Source organism: Chiloscyllium plagiosum, unplaced genomic scaffold (genome assembly GCF_037043375.1).
Source record: "Chiloscyllium plagiosum isolate Xiang-an unplaced genomic scaffold, Cpla_swu_hap1 HiC_scaffold_4, whole genome shotgun sequence".
Classification (NCBI taxonomy): Eukaryota; Metazoa; Chordata; class Chondrichthyes; order Orectolobiformes; family Hemiscylliidae; genus Chiloscyllium; species Chiloscyllium plagiosum.
Window position 1 is genome coordinate 38616452 of NW_028270142.1, and position 22256 is coordinate 38638707.

Consider the following 22256-nt stretch of genomic DNA (forward strand, 5'->3'; position numbering starts at 1 on the left):
ATTACTCTTCGAAGGGTCAGTGTGGACTTGTTAGGCCAAATGGCCTGTTTCCACACTAGGGATTCTGATTCTAAACATAGTTTTCTTACATCTACAAGGTCAAAACAATTATTAAAATGATGTGACTTTTAATCCATAAACCCACATTTTAGTTCTTATGGAAGTTTGTATCATGATAATTTTATATCATAAATGGCAATTTAAAAAGTACATAATAATACAGTCCTGTCACCTAATACTTTTGACTTGTATGAATTAGGTGAATTAGTCAGGGTAAATGTAAAGTAATAAGGGTAGGGGAATGGGTCTGGGTAGGTTACTCTTCAGAGGGTCAGTGTGGTCGTGTTGGGCCAAATGACCTGTTTCCACACTGTAGAGATTCTAGGATTATGATATCTTTTACTTAGATTGTCCTCTTCATAACTTTTTGAAAAATATTTTGAATATTAATTTAAGAAAATTCCAACTAATTCGATACAGAATAGTTATCAAATATGAAAGAAAGAAACACATGCAATTATGAATTTTGGTTTCCTCAAGATCTCCTAAAATACTGTACAATCAGTGTACCATATCAGTAACATAACAGGTACAAAGTGGGCAAGATGCCTAAGAGATATATGTAGCATTATGTCAATGCAATCCACCTACCCCTCCCCCCACTTCCACCACCACACTGCAGCTGTTTCTCAGCCTTTAACCCTTTAGTACCACAAGTGTAGACAACAAGACCCAATACTACTGGCCCAAATGTTGCATCTGGAAAAGCATTAGATTGTGCCAGAAATTTACTTATAGTCACCTAGGGAAAGACAGTGAATATTACTCTGTTCACTTGTAACCTGCTTGTGTTGAAGGAGAATCTGCATTTATGTTATGCCATATTATTCATAAAAGTTAGTCACAGAGGAAAGAATGGATTTATTCTGTTCTGACTACTTCAATCATTTGATTAAGACTTACACAGTTGTATTGGGGCAAATAATTTTTATATTTCTCATTTAACTCCATTCAACTTTTTATTAGTATACAATAAAAATATTGCATATCTAGAATAAATATTAAACACATCAAATTGGAAATGTGTGGAGTGTTTTAGCATAATCACTTTCACATTAGGACATGACTGTTTGACATTAGCATTTTTGAGTAACAGTTGAATCATTAAGATAGGTGGATGAAATGGGTTCTACAATCAGAATGTGAACTAGTAACCTGCTGTACATGATCTCAAACAATCTTTTCCATAATTGTGTGTTTTTATTACTGTTAAGATTTCTTTGATCACTGTAAATGAAAACTAGCAACTCCACACGTTACCCTTCATCGCACCTCTCCTTACTTCAGATTGGCATTTGTAGTGAAAATACATTATTGTATTAGCAATTGCAAGACCAGTCTTGGGTAGCACAAGATGATTCTGATCACAAGCTAAATTGTTGCTATTTTAGTTTGTTCTTTGATGAATTTTAGGGTTTCTGGCTGACCTGCATTTATTGGCCATCTTCAGTTGCCCTTGAAAAGCTGTTATTGAGCTACCTTCTTGAACTGCTGCACTGCCTGGGTGTAGATACAATTAACATGCTGTTAGGAAGGGAGGTCCAGTATCTTGATCTAGCGACGGCGAAGAAATGAAGTTATTGTTACAAGTCGGAATATGTGACTTAGGGCAGAACTCTAAGCTGGTGATGTTCCTATACATCTATTTCCAGATGGTAGAGGATATGGGTTTAGAAGGTACTAACAAAGGAGCCTTAGTGAGTTACTGCACTGCAACCTGTAGATAGTACACACTGCTACCATTGTGCATCGGTGATGAAGCATGATGAAGGTGGTGGACGGGTGCCAACCAAGTGGACTGCTTTTTCTTGGATGGTATTGACCTTTTTGAGTGCCGTTGGAACTATAATCATCTAGGTTATTATAGAGTGTTCTATCACACTCCTGACTTATATCTTGTAGATGGTGGGACAGATTGCACCCAGTGTATACTTTTTTAAAGGTCTTGTGGCATAATTCCTCCCTCTGGACCAGAAAGTCTATGTTCAAATCCTATCTGCCCCAGATATATGTAATAAACTTGTGTCAGAGCCCCAGTGCTCTGGAGACATGGGTTTAATTGGTGGAAAGGCAATTGGTAGAATGTAACTTCAGTTAATGTGTCTGCAATTAAAAGCTAATTTTAATAATAGTGACCATGAAGCCTTTTGTCAATTAAAAATATCATATGGTTCACTATTGTCCTTTCAGGAAAGAAATCTAAATGTAACTACAGACCCATAGATTCACAGGTGAATGAAAGCAACCCAAGCCTATCCATTTTTTCTTAATAGGTCATATTCTCTAACAAAGGCAGCATCTTGATGAATCTTTTTTGCATCCATCCTAATACAATCAACTCATTCCTATAACTACACACGGTACTCCAATTGTAGCCTAACCAGCATTTTATACAGTTCCAGCATAACCTTCCTGCTTGTGTATTCTATGTTTCAGCTAATAAAAGCAACTATGTCAAATTACTTATTGACAACTTCATCTACATACTTTGCTGCCTTCAGGGATCTGTGGATAAATGCACCAAGACCCCTCATTACTTTTCAGAGTCCTACCATTCATAGAAAGAAGCCATTTCACCTGTCAATTTGTGCTGACGCTTTGTAAAAGCAATTCAGACAGTCCAATTTCCCACTTGATAGATTCATAGAATTAAGAAAAGACTGAGAGAAGTGTGCACTGTGAATCTCCTCACTTTCCCATTATGTACAGTACAATGGTGCTGGAAGAGTATGGTGCTGGAAAAGCACAGCCGGTCAGGCAGCACCTGAGGTGCAGGAGAATCGACATTTCGGGCATAAACCTTTAATCTGGAATGAAGCTTGTGGGCCAAGGGGGCTGAGAGATAAATAGGAGCAGGGTGGGAATGGGGAATGGTAGCTGGGAATGCAATAAGTGGATGAAGGTGGGGGTGAAACTGATAGATCAGAAAGGAGGGTGGAGCAGTTAGGTTGGAAGGAAGATGAATAGGTAGGACCATTCAAAAGGGCCGTGCCAATTTGGAAGATTGGGACTGGGATAAGGTGGGCAGGGGAAATGGGGAAACTGGTGACATCCACATTGATCCCATGTAGTGGGGGTTTTTTCTCCTTAACTTTTCAATGTTTTTTTTTATTTCTGTTTTAGAAATAGGAATGCACAAAGCATTGTAAATAAATTGTTTTCATAATTATTTCATCATTCCTTATTCCTATAAGATTCAAGTCCTGCACGAACTTGACATTATTGAAAATAAGGTGTGCTTGAAGTCAACAGCACTCTTGATAGCTTCTGATTATGGAAGCAACCCAGTCTCTTGCTCCAGATATTTGGAAATTTAGTAGTCAGACTGTAAGCAGCTGTTATTGAATAAAAGGAGAAGACCTGTATTTAAAAAAATATTTGGTTTGGCTATTTCTGATCAACTTCTAGTTGGCTAGGGTACAGTCTGTAATGGTGATATTGTTCTAATATTTCTTTCTGCCCTTTGAAAAATAAGATTCCTCCGGGTATTATTTAATCAGTAAAACATACATCTTTAAAAAAAAGAAAGTAGAATGTACATGGGATGAAATAACCAATTCTTGATCCATTATAGTGAGCACTCGGTAGGATAAATCTGTTTAGTTTGGTTGACCTGTTTTCATTTTAATCCTCAATCAAAACGACATTAAAGTGAAAAAAGATGTAATGGAACAAAGGAGATCTTTCTACACCAGTTAGCAAGATATTCAGTGCTATCACAAGTTTCCTTTAAAATAACAATGTTTTTAAACCCATCTGTATAAATGAAATTGTCATACAATAGTTCTGAGCTTAACATGTCACTGACAAGAAGCAAGATGAAGCAGCATAGGCAAACCTCACCTTGATTAGAGAAGAAGAGTAATTAAAAACCAAGCTCTTAGTCTGTCCTATTGTGGGAGAAGCTAAGGGCGGCAAGGTGGCTCAGTGGTCAGCACTGCTGCCTCACAGTGCCAGGGTCCTGGGTTCAATTCCACTTCTAGGTGACTGGCTATATGGAGTTTGCATATTCTCTACGTGGGTGTGCTCTGGTTTCCTTACACCGTCACAAAGATGTGCAGGTTAGGTGGATTAGCTTTGCTGGATTGTCTATAGTGTCCAGGAATGCACAGGCTAGGTTGATTAGCCTTGGGAATTGCAGATTTACAGGAATGGAGGGTTGGATCTGATGGGATGCTCTTCAGAGGGTCAGTATGGATTCAATGGGCTGAATAGCCTGGTTCCACACTCTGGGGATTCAATGATATGAGTTCTGAGTGAAGAAAACAAGCATCAAAATGCTTATGCTTTCATTCTCACTTATTGAGTTAAATGTTTTAGTCTGAACTCAGCATGGTGCTGCACAAGTTGCCACTTCTCAGAAAATAAGAACCTTGACAAGGCTCCATATATGTATTAAACTTAATTATTTCACATTCGAAGCATGGGTTTGGATATTTTTACTGGAACACATTATCTGACCGCTGTCTAATGAGCTGTGACGCCTGATCAGCAGCATACAATCCCACATTGATAAAGATATTGCACTTAGCTTACAGTGCACCTGCGCTACCCGTCACCAGGGGCTATGTCCATATAAAAAGCACGAGTTCTAAAATAGCCTTTGCATTTTGTAATGCAACCTCTAACAGATTTTCAAGTGAAACAGCAAATGCTGCTAAGTTTTCAAGTCCCCTAGAACCTAAATATGTTTACTATCAGGATGCTAAAAGGATGCTAAAATCTTTAATTAGGAAGCAGATTCAAATATTAATTAAACTGCAAAAAATTGCATTTGAAGGTTAATGTCTAACTACCCAATCCATAGTTTAAACACCTGACATTGGCTGAACTCAGTCTATTATTGAAATCTCCACTGGAGAGATCCAATATAAACATGATATAATTACACAATCTTGTTGAACAGATACGTGGAACATTTCTCAACCCAGACCCATTCCCCTCACCTCTCCCTGTAACCCTGTATTTCCCGTGGCTAATCCACCTAGCCTGCACATCTTTGGACTGTGGGAGGAAACCAGAGCACCTGGAGGAAACCCACATAGACATGAGGAGAATGTGCAAACTCCACACAGACAGTTTCCCAAGGGTGGGATCGAATGTAGGGCCCCGGTGCTGTGAAACAGCAGTGCTAACCACTGAGCACCCATTTGCAGAGGATTAAAAATCCACTGGTAAAAAGTGGATCCAGCATACAGATAAATTCTAACATATATTGCAGCATTAGTGGCTACATTTATATTACATAACTATTTAGTCAGTATGGTTACTTACCAGAACTCTTCTTTGTTTTTTATTTACTGTTGCTGAAACATGACTATTTTAAAATAGTTTAAAGTCCACCGAATTATCAACAATGTTATCACTGACCTGCCTAACTGATTAGGATTAATGGTAATACACTAAACTAATTTGAAGTAATAACATTCAATAATATATTTTTGAAATTGTGCAGAACTCACTTAATGTGCAAAAAAAAATTTATTTGCAGCAGTATTGTCTCCTCCTGTATTTCACACACCTGTATTCATATGTTGAATTAGGCAGCAAAAGACTTTTGGAGATTTACAAAGGTTTTATTATAAATCTTTGGATAGAACAACTATCAGTTTCCACCTTTCATTCTGGAACTTTCCTTGTCCAGAAACCAACTTTCCTCTTGGGAAAAAAACTCAACATTCTTTGGTTGTTTCTACAAGTTTATTCATATAATTATTTATTTCTATAAATTCAATCCATTTAACTGTCCAAATGAAGGACAAAAAATCACCTTAATGAAACATTTTATCCCAATAGTCAGTTGCTCCAATGCTTTTATAATTGCTTCATCCAATATTATGTTAATTAAGGCCTCTGCCCAATTCATCTCACCAGAATTTGATTTGACTTATTTATTGTTATGAATACCAAAGTACAGTGAAAAGCTTTATTTATGAACAGTACAGACAGATTAAAGTAAGCAAGGACATACAGGTCATAGGGTGAAAAAAAAACCTTTGAGACATTCAGGTTACAATGCCCAGGGCATGCACTCGGCAAAATCAACATTAACAAGATCAGCAATCTTTTGAACTGAGAGAGTCCATTCATCAACCTAATAACAGCTGAGAAGAAGCTGTTCCCGAACCTGGTGCATGTGTTCAAGCTTCTGTATCTTCTGCCTGAAGGAAGCAATTGTAGGAGAGCATTACCGGGGTACTATGGGTCTTAGAGGATATTGGCACCTTTCCACAGTAATGAGCCATGGAGTCCATGGTTGGAAGATTGGCTTCCATGATGGTCTGGGTTGTACACACAAACTTCTGTGGTATCTTACAGTCCTGAGCAGAGCAGTTGCCATACCAAGCCATTATGCACCCAGACAGTATGCTTTCAGTGGTGCATCTGTAAAGGCTAGTGAGGGTCCTTATGGAATACCAAATTTCCTGAGCTGTCTGAGGAAGGAGAAGAGTTGCTTTGCCTTCTTGACTGTTGCATCTATGTAGGAAGTCTAGGACAGGTTGTCAATTATCATCACTCCTAGGAACTTGACGCTCGCCACTCAAACTCAGTTCCATTGATGTAGCTGGGGCATTGATGTTCTCCTCCTTTCTTTCTAAAGTCAATGATCAGTTTTTTAGTTTTGACTGCATTGAGAGAAAGGTTGTTCTTATTGCACCATATCACCAAGCCCCCTATCTCCTTTCTGTATTCTGATTTGTTTTTATTAGATATCTGTCTTACCAAGGTGGTGTTATCAGCAAACATGTAGGTAGCGTTCTTTTGGAATTTGGCAACACAGTTGTGGGTGTAGAGGGAGTAAGTCGGGAGCTGAGAATGAATCCTTGAGGGGGGCTCCAGTGTTGATGCAGATGATAATTCAACATTCAGGATAGCCTTTGTAGTAGTTATATATAATTTAGACAAGAACTGATGAACCTGCGTTTACTTTCACAGAACTACTGCTCATAAAATATTTTGTCTATGCATCAAACACTGTTACAGTTCTAGGTTTTAGCCTCTTTGTGTGGGTACTTGGGCAGAGAGAATACCAAAGCTTCCAGTCAGTTTTGGAGGATCAATGCACTTCATGCTGGCTTCATCATAAAACATCTCTGCAGGACATGTTGACAGCCAAGTATAGTGCACTTCAGCATAGCCCCTGGTGAGAGAAGACACTGGAGAGGATGGAAGCAGTAAAGATATTGGAGGCTTTGATTTCCCTCACAAACTCAGTTTTTGTTTTGTTAAACTCCATCACTAACTTAACCAATTACAACACTGCCTACCAGGATCAGTGTAGCAATAAAAGGATCAAAACAAGAGAAAGCAAGAGGGGGCAAACTCAGCACTTATTTTAATAATTGTGTTCAGACATGTTACAACATACCTCCAGGAAAGATGGAACTTGAACCCAGAGCTCTGGCGAAGAGATAGAAGCATTACCACTGCACCACAAGCTCCTAAGAATTCAAGAACAAATTATTAAAGATGCTGGAATCTGTACTGATAACAACAAATGCTGGAGATCACAGCGGGTCAGGCAGCATCCAAAGAGAGAGATCAAATGAACGTTTTCAGTCGAGATGACTCTTCATCAGAGCTCAAGTGAAGCGAGGTGGGACAGCATTAATGCTATAGTTCAGGGTGTTGGTGGTGGGGGTAATGCATGTAGCATGCTGGTAGACAAAAGATATTAGTAGTTTATTGAGTGATCAGAATGTCAGAATGTCAGAATGTCAGAGCAATGGTGTGTCTCAAGTCTCGCAGGAGACGCACCATTGTTCCACCATTCTCACATTCCAATCACTTAATGTAAACTACTAACATCGCTTCTCCACCAACACCCTACACCTACTACCCCCACCACCACCACCCCGAACTATAGCATTAATGCTGTCCCTCTGATGAAGAGTCATTTAGGCTCAAAACGTTAGCTTGCTCTCTCTCCTAAACATTCAGTTCTTTTGTTTCATTTTGAAAGATCCACCACCAAGTTATCAAATTAATCAAGTCACAATTAACAAACACTCACCAAAGGGGGAAATGTAGCAGTAACAACACCAAAATGGAAGGAAACACTCATTTCTTTTCTTTTCGAATGCTTCACAAATTTGCTTGTCCTTCTTGCACTTGTCATTCATGGTAATATTGTTGGTGTATGTCCTGCCAAAGCAAGCACACAAACTTAGCTTTCTTTTCCCATATTAAGTATTGAAATCAACTTGTTCTGATATGCTGTGACACACCCCTAGTGCAGATGGGACTTAAAAACCAGTCCTTTTGGCATTCCATTAACTCAGCTTTTTTAAAACCTGGAATATCCACTGCCCTGAAAGAGTGATGTGCACTTCAGTTCTTTTTTTATAAATTAAACAAGTTTTAATTCATCCAAATAATCAATTGAACAAACAATTAACAACACTGCCAACCTGATGCAGCACAATAATAACAAAAATATGGAGAGGCACAAAGATAGGGAGGGAACATGGAGTTAGAGAGAGAAATAATGCACTCCAATCCAGTGGTGCCCACCTCTTTCTAAATAACTCAAGGGTGTTGACAATATCCTCAGCTTTTATTTTTGATACCCACCAACAAGATGATTGATGAGGGCAGAGCAGTAGATGTGATCTATATGGACTTCAGTAAGGCATTCGACAAGGTTCCCCATGGGAGACTGATTAGCAAGGTTAGATCTCACAGAATACAGGGAGAACTAGCCATTTGGATACTGAACTGGCTCAAAGGTAGAAGACAGAGGGTGGTGGTGGAGGGTTGTTTTTCAGACTGGAGGCCTGTAACCAGTGGAGTGCCACAAGGATCGGTGCTGGGTCCTCTACTTTTTTCATTTACAATAATGATTTGGATGAGAGCATAAGAGGAACAGTTAGTAAGTTTGCTGATGACACCAAAATTGGAGGTGTAGTGGACAGCGAAGAGGGTTTTCACAGATTACAACAAGATCTGGATCAGATGGGCCAATGGGCTGAGAAGTGGCAGATGGAGTTTAATTCAGATAAATGTGAGGTGCTGCATTTTGAGAAAGCAAATCTTAGCAGGACTTATACACTTAATGGTAAGGTCCTAGGGAGTGTTGCTGAACAAAGAGACCTTGGAGTGCAGGTTCATAGCTCCTTGAAAGTAGAGTCGCAGGTAGATAAGATAGTGAAGAAGGTGTTTGGTATGCTTTCCTTTATTGGTCAGAGTATTGAGTACAGGAGTTGGGAGGTCATGTTGCGGCTGTACAGGACATTGGTTAGGCTACTGTTGGAATATTGTGTGTAATTCTGGTCTCCTTCCTATCGGAAAGATGTTGTGAAACTTGAAAGGGTTCAGAAAAAATTTACAAGGATGTTGCCAGGATTGGAGGATTTGAGCTATAGGGAGAGGCTGAACAGGGTGGGGCTGTTTTCACTGTAGTGTTGGAGATTGAGGGGTGACCTTATAGAGGTTTACAAAATTATGAGGAACATGGATAGGATAAATAGATAAAGTCTTTTCCCTGAGGTCAGGGAGTTCAGAACCAGAGGGCATAGGTTTAGGGTGAGAGGGGAAAGATATACAAGAGACCTAAGGGGCAACTTTTTCACACAGAGGGTGGTATGTGTATGGAATGAGCTGCCAGAGGATGTGGTGGAAGCTGGTACAATTGCCACATTTAAGAGGCATTTTGATGGGTATATGAATAAGAAGGGTTTGGAGGGATATGGGCCGGGTGCTGGCAGGTGGGACTAGATTGGGTTTGGATATCTGGTTGGCACGAACAGGTTGGACCGAAGAATCTGTTCCCATGCTGTACATCTCTATGAATATATAATTCTATGACTCTAAATCGCCCATTTGATCAAATGAACAGTTAACAAATAGCAAACACTACCCACCAGGGGAGTGCAATAACACTAGAGGAGGGTGGGAAGACAGAGAGTGGATGAATTTAAAATGGAGTTAGAGGGGGAGATAGTGGACTCCAGTCCCCATGGTGTGCACCTTTCTTGTAATAGCTCAAGAGTGTTGAACACCACATACTCACTTTCTAAAGCCAACAAACCATGAACATAGCCAAAGAAGAGAGGCAGATAGTCAGAATCTATAACCCCCAACATGGTTCACTACTTTAGCCAAGCCCAGGGGAAGGTAGAACCTCAGACCTATTTTGTTTCCTTTCCTATATTCAGAAATGCTCTAACACACAACCAAATGTTTTCTTTTCCCCATCACCAACTCACCCGTGGTTATGATTTTTCCATTTATTAATCGCCACCAGTAAATCACTCATCTTTTTCAGTTAAATAATTTATGTCTAAAGAGCCTGTTAACAATAATGCAAACAATCAAGAGTGAGGGAAAAGGTTGGGAGAGCAATGGAGCACCAGGAATGTCAGCAGTTAAATACAAAGTCCAGTGAAAACTGCCTGCATTCAATCAACTCTTGGAGCTGATCTGTTTGGGACCTTAAAAAAAAATAGATCTGTTTGGGACAAACAAATTGTCTAATCTAGAGAGTAAGTGCCAGAGGTCAGAGCTTCTGATGACACAGTAAATCCAGAGAATGATATGTGCGTCATTGTGCTATTACAGTCTATCAGAATGGCTGAGAAATTAGATTACCGTATAAGGCACTGTCCTAGCTGTTTCATGATAAAAAAAATGTGCATTTTGTTAAATGCCATCCTAGTTAATTAAACCCTTTCTCATTCATCACTAGTTAGAACTTGCTAACTATTAATGCACTGATGTAAACATGAAGTGCTTTTAATGCGCTTTAATATAGTAAAATGTAAAACACCTTCTTCATCTTACTTTGTGACCATTGCTAAGTACTGTATATTAAGTATGGTATTGAAGGTAAAGCATTTGCTCTTAAATTCCAGGAGGGCTATAAAATTGGAATTCAATTTGGAAAGAACATTGTAATATTTATGGCAGCAAGATCAGACCTCCCTTTATTGAATTACAGTCATACAATTCCTTCCTGAATGTCATTAACTCCATACATCATTACCTCATATATACAAGGTGACAGTTAGAAGAAACCTTTCCAATATCCACATGTAGAAGCAAAAGATATGCAATGAAATGCCATCTGATAGAGTACTTATGCCATTTTCAATGTTAAACACTTCATAGTTGATAGCACCTACAGACACATTTCAAATCATTTTTGCGAGCCAAGTACTATTCCTTTCTAAGATAGTACAGTCTTTCAGGAGCCATACTCAGTTATTCCTGACATTGTCATCATGACAAATCTGCCCTGCAAGTGCCATGTACAGTGTTTGAGAAGGAACCAGGTCTTGCTAATGGAGCAGTGCAAAAGGGCAGAGTCAGAGACCATTTATACTTGATATTCATTTCTGCCAATATATACAAGTTGTGCCTGTCTGTTCTGTCAGAAGTCTCATTCATATATACAAACATGAATGCACTGTTTTGCATGACATTTTCTGGCATTTTCTGGATATGTTGTGTATGCAAGATATCAACTATGACTTATGTTCTTCTCAATTAAGGTGCTGTACAGTTTGGAATAGAAATCTGAGGATTAGAGTTCCAATACACATTCTTTGTATCTCTAATAATTTTTCTCAGTTTTTTCTCAATGTATCAGTCATTGTAATTATTGTTTTTTGTTCCAGTTCTAGTAGTAAACTGCTTATTGTTTCAATGGGAATTTCCCTGCTGATTGCTTTGCAAAACAAGAAGGACCAACAGAGGGATGGGAGACAGATCAGACTCTGGAACCCAGCTGTTGTTTCCTCCGTCAGCAAGCAAGTTTGCATATCCCCTACTTTGATAGAGGATTCATGCATATAGAACACTGGTTGTCCTTTAGCAGGAAATCTGATGCTGTATTAGTGGCTCATAATATTGGATGTTTCTCAGAAGTTCCCCAATCACATTGGGCTGGCTATTACTTGCCCTGCTGAGGTGTGATGTTTTTTATAGGAGGGGCGATGTGTGGGGTAGTACCACCTAATATAGATTGTAAACAGAGCCCACTTTCTTCCTACCCATTTCCATGCTTACTTACAAAATACAGAAGGTGAGAAAGTGCTTAAATTAGCTGTCCACCCATGTGATACAACTAAATAAAGGTCTTTAGAACTGGTTAAAGCTGAATTGATCCCATGTCGTTAACCAGCTTAGGCAGTTGAGCAGGAAAGGCAGATTGTGTTTTTCAATGTTTAAAATTATGGGAAGTGGGCTGCGTTCGCTGGAAGATGCTCCTTACCATTCGGAGAAACCCCAGAGAAGATAGATTTTTCACCTCCTTCCTATTTGCCCATGGTACGAAACCCAATTCCCCCAATCCTCGCTCTCTAACTAAGATGCTGAAAACCCCCATCTAAAGGCCCAGCCTTACTTGCCTCTGGGATCCATGAGGCCTTCTTCATGGCCAGAAGTGTCCACTACAGAGATCTGGTGGCTGGCCAGATCTTCTGGTAGCTCCTGAAGGTAGGACGTCCTTGCATTTCAGGGCAGAAATCCTACTAGGATCTCATTTAGCCCACCCTCAGTGCTTTATAGCTACAGTGGGCTTTTAATTGGCCTGTCTGCTGGCCACTGATGTTTCTTCCAGAGAAAATGTCATGGTCTACCCCATTCCTCAATCCATAATTTCCTGCCCTATGCCTCTTCATAAGCACTGCACCAAGCTTATGACTGCATGTTGAGAAAGATATATTGGCTTTGGGGCAGGTGCAAAGCATCAGCACAGATTCACCAGAATTACACTGGATGTTGGAGGAATCAATTACAGGGTCAGGTTGCATAAACCAAATATGTTTTCCTTGAGATTAGAAGCTTGTATTTTCATGTATTCAAATAGTTTAAAATTACAAAGGGATTCAATAGAGTAAACTATTTCCTCTGATAGGAAGTCAAGTACAAGGCTACATAAATTTAAAATTACAGTTAAGTCGCTCAGGGCAAATCCATTCTGCTGAATGGTCATCAGAATGTGGGACCAGTTCTGGAGCAGAGTGGAGTTATATAAACTGGACAGATTACATCTTCTTAGACCTGGATTGATATTCTCACAGGGAGATTTATATAATAAATAGGAGCAGGAGTAGGACATTTGGCCTCTCAAGCCTTCCTTGCATTTCAACAAAATAACGGTTGACCTGCATCAGGTCTCAACTCCACTTTCTAGCCAGCTCAGCAGAGCCATCAACCCCCTATGTTTAAAAATGTTTCAAAAATCTCTTCAACTCGTCTTTAAATACTTTCAGAGCAGCCCATTTGCTTAACAAGCATTCCACCACCTTAAATGTTTAATCCCTTCGCCACCAATGCACATCAACCAGGCAATAATATCAAGCGATATGGAATTATGGTAAGTATGTGTAGTATGCCTTGAGTTAGCTGAATGGTGGAGCAAGCTCAATATTTTGCTTCCCACATTCTCATTCAGAATCTCTGCTTTTTAAGGATGTCTCTCAATGATTCTGCTCTCTTTATAAATGAGAGTTACCTATGCCCATAGTATATGTTTTGGGGCTCTAAGCCTGGGAGGATTCCAACTTTAGTTCTCTTTCATAAAAGAATAATTATAGTCATAAGTTTGAGCAAAATGCCCATTTACAAACAGATACAACCCATTGCAGAAAATACTAGACTTCTATCGAATTCTAATTGGAATGATTCACCAGCTTCAAGTTATAAATTACTTATTGAATAATAGATGTTTTAGAGTCGCTTACAACCCTGAGTGGTGTCCTGATGGCATTTGATAAATAGCTGTGACCAAAATGAGTTAGGAAACCAAATACACATTCCCTACTTGCTTACGTTCTTAAATCTTGAAAATGTGTTACTTGTGCTTACATTTGTTTTTTTCTCACCAAGCATTTTGTATCAGAGGTTGAGCATTGCTGAGTTTCACAAAAACTCTGAGAAATCCTGTGCCTGTGATATGAACACTCTGTGTTTAACAGTACACCATGTAAGTCCCAGTGATGATACAATGATTATTAATTCTGTGTATTGAGGCACTTTGTTTTCACATACAATTTTCATTATTGTCTACTGTACCACACAATACTTGAATTTTGAAGCTTACAGTGTCCTTTGAAGCCCTTTAATTTGATTGCTTTATAGTCTGTGCCAAGATCCCATTTATATCACAATATTTTTATTTTTTTTGTATATCACAGTATAAAACTGGTGTCATTTGGAAAATACAGTAACCAATACCCATCAACCTTCATGTACTTGGTGATCTGTACTGGCACCAGATCTTAAGGATAGTCATTCTCTTTCAGCCTTACCTAGATGCTTGTAGAATTTCCCTAGTTTAGTGATGGCCACAACTTTTAATCTCTATTCATGCACACTGGGCTGCAGGGTAAATCACTCAAACTACATATTTCCATTTTCTTTCAGGAGACAGCCTGAAGGAGAAGAAACACAGACCAGATCTTGGCCAATATCAGGGGTCTGATTCCCTTTAAGGAGAAAGCACTGATATCATAGGGGCGCACAATGGACTGAATTTTATGTGTTTCACCTGACATGTTTTAGCAGGTGTCAATACATAAAATAGGTCATATGGCAAAGCCTCCACTATCTCACTCATGCCAAGCTATACTCATTTACTGTTAGGTTTGGCAGATACCAAAATCAAATAGTTGAGTAAATAATGAAAGACCAATTAAGCTTGATAGCTCTATTGTAGTAATGTCACTGGACTGGTAATTCAGCAGTCTAGGTAACTACTCTAGGGTCATGGGTTCAAAGTTCACCATGGGATTCATAAATTGGGAAGATAAATCAAGCCATCAATATTGGTGACCATTAAACTTTCATTGATTGTTGGATGGAATAATATCTGCTGTCCTTATCTCTTATGGCCTACCTATGACTCCTGACTCACAGTAATGTGGTTAACTTTTGACTGCCCTGTGAAATGGCCTAGCAAGCCTAGACTTCTGTTTAACTCTAACTGGAATGATTCACTAGCTTCAAGATCAATCAGGGATGGACAACAAAATACATTGCCAGCAATGTCCAGTCTCCAATAATTAAATAAATTCTTAATCTCTTTTTGATGTCAAATGAGCATCAAGAACAATTGAGATCAGGTGATCCCCTAGACTTCAACCTGCACAAACATTGTCACTTACTCTCTCCTTGCTGAGCCAGCCCTGACAGAATTATCCAAAGGGGAAAGTGAGTACTGCAAATGCTGGAGATCAGAGTCAAGATTAGAGTGGTGTTGAAAAAGCACAGCAGGTCAGGCAACACCCAAGGAGCAGGAAAATCGACATTTTGAGCAAAAGCCCTTCTTCATAGAATTATCCAAAGGTCATGGTGAACATGAGGATGTCCCTTAGGGTAATGCACAGAGCATGACTGTACAAGAGGACAAGGAGGCTAGTGCTCTTCAGCAGGAAATGTAGAAACATGAACCCTTTCCTGATCTCATGGACCCTTTACAAAAGATAAGTTTATCATGCCTTTACACACAGATATTGAAGACAATATTTTAGTGTGAGCTGCACTAAACATCCTTGTAGAATGGCAACCATTGTTATTCATTCGTAGGATGTGGGTATCATTAATGAGACCGATATTTATTGCCTATCTCGAATTACTCCTGAGAAGGTGGCAAATAAACCAACTTCTTGAATCATTACAGTCAATACAGTTTGATGTAGTTTTATTAGAAAGCTGCAAGATCTTGACCCAGTAACGGTGTAGGAGAAGAGATATACTTCCAAGTCAGGTTAGTGTGTGGTTTATATGGAAACTTGCCAGCTGTAGTGTTTCAAACGTCTATTGTCATTTTTCCTCTTGGTTGTAGTGGTCATAGGTTTGCAATGTGCTTCTGTTGAAGGAGTCTTGTCAAGTGATTACCATGCTTCTTGTAAAGTGCAGAGTGGATGATCCATCTCAACTTCCTCCAGAGGTCCCGCATCAAAGATGCCAGTGTTTAACTAATATGACTCATTCAATATGATATCAAGAAATATTTGGAGGCACATATCCTGCAAAGGCTATTGGCCCTGACAATATTCCATCAACAGTGCTGCAGACTTGTGCTCCAGACTTGTGTTCCACACTCCTAGCCAAGATGTTCCAGTACAGCTACATTACTGGCATCTACCCAGTAATGTGGAAGGTTATCCAGGTACACACTGTACACAAAATACAGGACAAATCCAATATGGTCAATTAATACACAATCAATCAGTCTACTCTCAATTTTTAGCAAAGTGCTGGAAAATGCTATCAACAATGCAATCAAGTACTGCCTGCTCAGCAATAACCTGCTCACTGACATCCAGTTTGGGTTCCACCAGGGCCACTCAACTCCTGCCCTCATTACAGCCTTGGTTCAACATGGACAAAAGAGCTGAATCCCAGAGGTGTGAAAGTGACAGCCTTTGATACAAGACCACGTTTGACCGAGTGCAGCATCAAGAAGCCCTGTCAAAACTGGAATCATGGGAATCACGGGGCAAACCCTCCACTGGTTGAGGTTATACCTGGCACATAGAAAGATAGTTGTGGTCACAGCTGCAGGACATCTCTGCAAGGTAGTGTCCTAAGCCCAACCATCTTCAGCTGCTTCATCAATGGCCTCCTCTTGTGATATTTGCCAATAATTGCAAAATATTCAGCACCATTTGTGACTCCTCAGATACTGAAGCAGTCCATGTCCAATACAGGTCCAATATCTAGGCTTAGGCTGAAAAGTCCCAAACAACAATCATGCCATGTGAATGCCAGGCAGTGAATATCTCCAATAAGCGACAATCTAACCACCATTCCTTGACATTCAATGGCATTACCATCACTACCAACATCCTGGGGTTACCATTGAGCAGAAACTGAAGTGGACTTGTCATATAAGTACAGTGGCTACAAGTGCAGTTGAGGGGCTAGGAAGACTATAGCAAGTAAATCACCTCCTGACTCCCCAAAACCTGTCCACCATCCACAAGACACAAGTCAGGAGTTTAATGGAATGCACCCTGCTTGCCTGGATGAGTCCAGCTCCAACAACACTTGATTGGCACCACCATCCTTCCACCACCAACACAAAGTGCAGCATCAGCCATGACTCTTCAGATACCAAGCCAGCTTATGTACAAATGCAGCAAGAACTGGAGAATATCCTTGTTTGGATATGTAGCAAGTAACGTTTGTAAAAACAGACAATCTAATCATCCCCTCCCCTTGACATTCAAATACATTATCATCACTGAATCCCATCTATCCTTACCATTGAACAAAATCTGAACTGGACAAGCCAAATAAATAATGTGGCAACAAGAGCAGTTCAGAGGTTAGCGATGTCTGTCCACCATCTTCAAAACACAAGTCCAATGTTTGATGGAATACTCCCCACTTGTTTGGATGAGTGTAGCTTCAACAACACTCAAGAAGTGTGATACCATGCAAGACAAAGCAGCCCACTTGATTTGCAGCACGCCAACAAACATCTACTCCCTTCACCACTGATGCTCAATAGCAGCAGTGTGTACTATTTACATGATGCACTGCACAAATTTGTCAATGATCCTTAAGGAGCACCTTCCAAACCCATAACCACTATCAAAAGGAAGGACGGGAACCAGATATAAGGGAACAACGCTAACTACAAATTCCCCTTCAAGAGACTCACCATTCTGACTTGGAAATGCATCACCATTCCTTCAGTGTTGGTGGGTCAAAATCTTGGAACTCCCTTCTTAACGGCATTGTGAGTCTGCTTACATTTTGTGGAGCGCAGTGATTTAAGAAGGTTGCTTTATACCACCTTCTCAAGGGCAACTAGGATGGGCAATAATGATGATCCAGAGAACCACACCTGTGTCTCAGAAGTGAATACCCTCTGGATGAGGTGCTGATCAAAAGGGCTGCTCTCCCTCAACAGTGACATTTGTTAGAGCTGCACGCAACCAGATGAGTGGAGAGCATTCCATCATTCAACTGACTTTTGCCTTGCAGATGGTGGAAAGTGTTTGGAAAGTCATGAAGTGATTTCTAGCTGAATTTCCAGTCTCTGATTTGCTCTTACACAGACAGTGTTTATATGGGATCCCAGTTAAACCTCTGGTCAGTTGTAGCCCTAGGATGTTGATAACGAAGGTATGCCATTGAGTGTCAACACAAGATGGCTAGATTTTTTTCTTGTTCAAGATGGTCATTGTTTGACACTTGCCTGCTGGACATATTACTTACTACTTGAAAGCCCATGCCTGAAGGTCATCCAGATTTTGCTGTATTTAGACGCAAACTGCTTTTTGCATTTGAGGAGTTGCGAATGGTTTTGAACATTGTGCAGTCATCAGCAAACATCCCCAATCCTGATCTTATGATGAAGGGAACGTCATTGATGAATCAGCTGAAGATGCTTGCGGCCAGGACTCTAACTGAGGAACTCTTGAAATGAAGTCTCTGGACGAAATGATTGGCCTCCAAAAACCACAAATGTGTTCCTTTGTGCTAAGAATTACTCCAATCAATGGAGAGTTTTCTCTCTGGTTCCTGTTAGCTGTTCCAGATACACAGCACACAGACCTATGGATCAGCACTAGGTTTGTCTCAGGTCTCACTGATTATGCTGCTGCCACTTAGATCTTGGGAGAAGACTTTGAGAAGACAGCCTCTTCCAGACAGGACACAAATGGTAAACATTTAATCAACCACAAGTCAGAGATTCTGCAGGACACTCTTTTACCTGAATCTACAATTACTATGTACCACAGACTTTTAATAAGCAGCGTCCTGCATCAGTCACCTGACAGCAAAGTTTCTTATCATCATATTGATTCTTGCAATAACAGATTAAATACAGCCTGTCAAGCGCTAAGTTGTAATAAGGCAACAGGTTCACGTAGTCCATTCACACTGTTTTACTTACAGTTGGCTCTTTGAAGCCATCAGTGTCCAGAGAAGATGGCTACCACTGGCCAAAGGTTGTATCTGACAGCCCACAAGCACATTCTAACCTCTCACTTACAGGCAGCACAAGATTAAACAAAAGTGTCACAGCACACAATAGCAATTTGGTAGGTATTTGGTCCAGGTATTGAGGACAGGAGATACATTTCTCAGATTTGCTGAACATAATGGTTTTATTTCTGTCCAAACCCCTGTTTGGTTGTAAGATGTGAGTTATGGACTTTGCGAGTAATCTAAAAGATTATAGGAAGTGGATGAATACGTTAAAAATAAAATATTGTAAAGTTGTAGGGAGATAGTGGAAAAGATTATGAAAGGGGAGAGGAATAAGACAAAGTGGACAGCTTTTTATGGTCATGAACCGCATGACTCCATTTATGCTGTCATATTCTAAAATTCTATAATTATTATTTTAAATTGTATTTTTATACTTCATTCAACTTTGTAGAAGTGAAGCTGCAACTTGTTTTAGTTTCAGACCAAGTAATACAAAAATTAGCAAATCAGTAACAAAATCCATGATATCCCAGCATGTCATTGAACTTCTCTAATTGATTAGAGTCTTCTGCAAACATATTGCATTGATCCCAAATTGGCAGCAGCCTTCATCCAATGCATTTCCTGAATAGCAATTACCAAGCATGATTGAAAAATATAAAACTGTGTGAGTTATGGTGACAGTACCTCGGAGAAAATTGATTTTCCCTTTTTTGGGGTGAGGTTGATTACTGGAGGCCTGTGGTGATGAATATATCACTCACTCCATAGACACAACTGGACAGCACTGGATTTATATCTAGTTTTGCAATTAGTGATAATCATTCAATGTGCAGACAGAATTATGTGCAACAAATAACAACTCACCATCAAGGATACAGGGATTCCTCAATAGAAATCAGTTAGTGCTGGATACTGTTCTTCTATAGAATCGGATTCACAATTGACCAAATCTACTGGACCATTGGGAGAAAAACATGAGTGCTTAGAATCCTCAGGCAGTACCACAAAGCTGTAATTAGTCTGTCTGGACAGATTATATATAACAAAATGAATCCCTGACACTAAGAGTTACTGATTCATTTTGTGTTGATGAGCTGTAATAGATTTTACAGTTATTCTGAATTATTCTTGTGGCATAATTGGAGACAGGATCTCATTTTAGAATGTGCTGCATCTTCATCATTTAAGCAAAGCCCATATTTTGTTTTAAAAGACTCTACGAAAACAAGTTGTAGCTGTGGCGGAGGGACAAATAGTTGGAAGAAGCAATCAAAAGGAAAGGGGACAAAAAGTGGGTTATATTTTGATGGCTGTTAAAGGGCTACATGTGATCAGAAGAGATGGGGTAGTTTCTTTAAGCTCACTAACTAGACAACAACATTTGAATTAGTTTTACTAAGTGCCATCAAAGACCTCATAAGTGTGTTTGGCCCCTCACTACCATACACGACGGGCCTAAACCTGTTTCACCATGGATACTGCACACCAATTATTTGTCAAATGCTATAAATCTATCATATGATGCTTGTACAGTTCCTACATGTTGTAATGTCAATATAAAAGGCTGCTTAGGATATAAAAAAAGGCAGAAGTTGGACAGTAAAAGTACTGCAACCTATTTTGTTGATGATTACAAACCAAATGGTGATTGAGCGTGTTTTTAAGTCAATGATTTCATACCATAAAATTTAATTTAATGAGGACACCTGCTTTAACTCTGCTTACAAACAACTTAGTGGAACTGAGAAGTCTCATTATGAGTCATATTGTCAAGATGGCGGGCATATTAAGATATGAAATTATACCTTTCATTTGCAGTAGAAAAAAGTCATAGCAACCTTGAATCCAGGAATAGTAGTAGGCCTCCAGTCCTTTGAGTCTGTTCCACTATTCAATATGATTATAAATGATCATCCAACTCACTACCCTGTTCCTGCTTTCTCCCCCTACCCTTTGATCCCTTCAGCTCTGAGAACATTAACTAACTCCTTTTTGAAAACATTCAATGTATTGGTAACTGCATTCTATGGCACAGAATTCCACGGTCTCCGCTTTCTGGTGAAATTTCTTTTCATTTCAGCCTTAAATGACCCACTCTTTTTCCCTAGACTGTAACCATTAGTTCTGGACTCCCCAGTCATTGAGAACATTCTTTTTGCATTTACCCTGTCTAATTCTGCTGTAATTTCATCAGTTTCTATGAGATCCATCCTCATTCTTCTAAACTCCAGTCAATATAATCCCAACAAATCCAGTTTCGCTTCACAAATCAGTCACACCGTCCCAAGAATCAGTCTGGTAAACATTTGTTGCTCTCCCTCAATTGTCAGAACATCCTCTCAGATATTGAGAACATACCTGCACACAATACTGAAAGTTTGATCTCACGAAGGCCCTGTACAATTGCAGCAAAATATCCCTGCTCCTGTAAAATCATAGAATAGAATCCCTATAGTGTGGAAACAGGCCTTTTGGCCTAACAAGTCCACACCAACCCTCCGAAGAGTAACCCACCCAGACCCATTCCCCTACTCTATCACTCTGCATTTATTCCTGACTAATGCACCTAACTCACACTACTGGCAATTTAGCATAGCCAATTCATCTAACCTGCACATCTTTGGATTGTGGGAGGAAACTGGAGCACCCAGAGGTAACCCACACAGACATGGGGAGAATCTGCAAACTTCATACAGACAGTCGCCCGAGGTTGGAATTGTACCCAGGTCCCTGGCACTGTGAGACAGCAGTATTAACCACTGAGCCACTGTGCCGCCCCTGTACTTGAATTCTTTCACTCTGAATGCCAACATCTTCACTGACTGCTGCACTTGCATAACTCTTTCAGCAGACTACTCTACAAGGACATCAGGTCTTTCCTGTTCCCAATCCACCAAAATTCAGATAATAATTTTCCTTCTTGTTTTACCTACCAAAGCTACCACATTTGTCCATATTACTCTTCATCTACCATGCACTTACCCACTCACTCAACTTTTCAAATGGCCCAATGGCATCTGGCAAGCACCTATTTACCCAACCTGAACTCAGGCAGCCAAGGGACTGTGCATTGTATAATCTCTGAGATCATGGTCCAAACTTCTGAAACACAGATCTAATCTCAGAAAACCCAAACCTCACCTCCAAGACTCTACACCTCACCTCTGAGATCCCAATCCAAAACTCCACCCACCCATTCACTGCAACAACTATCCACAACTTCCTGCTTTTAACACAATATAGAGTAAGAAAAATAATTTCATATTTATTTGGCATCCAACAAAAGCAAAATTTTA

The 22256-nt window shown here is 39.7% G+C and overlaps 1 long non-coding RNA gene across 1 annotated transcript; it reads right to left on the reverse strand.

Annotated features, from left to right (window-relative positions):
- Positions 1 to 6785: 6785 nt before the first annotated feature.
- On the reverse strand, positions 6786 to 10347 carry LOC148150112 (uncharacterized). Its single transcript, XR_015756827.1, has 4 exons — positions 10269 to 10347; positions 8075 to 8205; positions 7430 to 7502; positions 6786 to 7154 (listed from the first exon to the last, which is right to left on the reverse strand). It is a non-coding gene; the product is annotated as an uncharacterized LOC148150112 (long non-coding RNA).
- Positions 10348 to 22256: the final 11909 nt, after the last annotated feature.